Below are 2,335 nucleotides of genomic sequence, written 5' to 3' on the forward strand. Positions count from 1 at the left end.
CAACTTTGCCCTGTGTCCGATGTCCGATGTCCGATGTCCGATGTCCAAGTCAAATGTGCTCGACGCAATGTCCAAGGCTATAGTGGCATCTGCTTCTCGCTTCTCGTTTCTACAACATTGCAACAACACTGTCCGGTGACATGTTGCACTTCTGACCATATTTTATTTCAACTCAGCTCAGCTTTCGTATGCACTGGCATTAAATAAATAAATATAAACATATATATATATATGTATATATGTATCGAAAATATCCTTGTGCACTCTTTATTATTGATTGCAGCTCATTGAGATACTTAAAGATGCGAAGATATATTGCTGATTAAAGCTGATGACATTACATCCATGTGTACATATAATGCACACTCTGTGCTGACTGACTAAGTGACTGGGGACTGGAGACAGGTGACAAATGCAGACGCCATTATAGATTCGTCCGGATGTGTAAAGAGGTCATGCCTACATAGTCCTGATCAGCATTAACAGCCTAGTCGATATAGCCGTAGCCAAAAATGAAAGGACGTCTTTGAAAATAATTATTATGGTCAAATAGAGATATTTGGGTAAACTTTTGTAAGAAGAGCTAAACTTGAACCCTCCAATGGCCGATTTTCAAAAGAAATTCATTCTGTTATTCTATCACTTTATTATTACGAGTTTGTTTCTTCTAGCAAAAATCAAGTAATTTCGACTCATTTAAGAATTTTCGTATTTACAAACATATATATATATATATACAGGCATTATATATATATATATATAGATATAAATACGTCTAGCTTATTCATTCCCAATTGTGTCTGGTGGACATTGGGGTTTGCTGACCTTTGTCTTTGGCGTGCTGTCCTGGTCGAGGTTGGGGCACGGTGATGCTCGACAGCCTTAATGACGTAGCAATCTGTCGCTGGTAGCTCATGAAATTAGGCACGAATGTCCGGTAGAAGGAACGGACGGACATAGGGTACACGCCCACTCCCACTCCCACTGCCACGTTCAGCTCAGCTCAGCACGGGTCGGCCTACAGCCATTGGACCACTGGGCCACAGGTAGGCGCATTATGCCCGGTGATTTGTTATGTTTTTTTTTGCCCTTTGTCCCTGGAGCTTGTTTGGAGGGGTGCTGCTTGCCACTAAAGCATTCACCTGAAAATTTCACAATGCCAACGCGTGCGACCCAGGGCCAACCGGATGACTGGCTGCCTGCCTGGCTGCCTGGCTGCCTGGCTGCCTGCCTGGCTAACTGCCTGGCTGGCTGGTTGCCTGGCAAATTTGCATGCTATTTGTGGTGAATTTCATTTAAGATTTATTTAAATTTCACAGAGCGAGTGAGACAGACAAGAGAGACAAAGAGAGAAAGAGACGTCTGCGTCTTTCGCTGCGTGCTATCTTTTTTGGTCGCATCATTTTCACTTCCTTTGAGGGTTTTTGCTTTACGGCGCCTGATATGATAATTTGCTTGCCTGTTATAAGCTGCTGTTTCACTTGCTGGCCGCTGCGGCTTTAAGACCGTGGTTCAAACGACATTTGCCTGGGATGCCCATTTTAACATCTAAATCACAAATAGTTAGTATTAGCTCTTCCTCTTCTGCCTCCCTGTTGAGAATTCATTTAATACAACTTACAGAGAGTAAACTTTAACTAATCACTTGATGGTATCAATTGGTTTGCATTTTGCATTCCACAAAAAATGTCAAGAAATGTAAATCTGCTGTGCTTAGACACATGTATTTAAATTAGCCAAATTATTTCCATGCTGCTTGTACTGCATGCTGCAATGTATTGCAAAGCAACTCAAAAACACACACACTCACACACACACACACACAGACACACACACACAGACACACAGACAGGCAGACACACATTTTGGCTCAGATAAATCGAAATAAATTTAATGCTAATGCCAGAAAAAGCTTACTGCTCACAGCGGCTGGCATCTCCAAGGACCTCAACAAAGCTGTTAAAGGACTTGTTGTGGGGTGGGTGGTGAGTGGGGGGCGGGGTAGGTGGTCTGCTGCGGCAATGAAAACTGCACACAGCTTATTTTGCATTTGAGTAATGTGCGTTAAATTGTTTGAGTGTATGGGCCATATTTCTTGCTACCTCCTCTCACTCTGTTGGCAGATATTGTCTGCATGTGTGTGTGTGTGTGTGTGTGTGTGTGTGTGTGTTCGCGTATGTATGTGCGTATAATTAATGTGGTTGTTGTTGCTAACTGTCTACCCAACATGGTGGTTGCTTCTCTATCTGGCTGGCCGTTGCCTTTGGTTACACTTTATTTCGAATTATTTGCACATTTGCTGCCTTAGCGCTCCTCCTCGACGGCCTCGGCAATA

The sequence above is a fragment of the Drosophila grimshawi genome, unplaced genomic scaffold (assembly GCF_018153295.1).
Source record: "Drosophila grimshawi isolate 15287-2541.00 unplaced genomic scaffold, ASM1815329v1 contig_848, whole genome shotgun sequence".
Lineage (NCBI taxonomy): Eukaryota > Metazoa > Arthropoda > Insecta > Diptera > Drosophilidae > Drosophila > Drosophila grimshawi.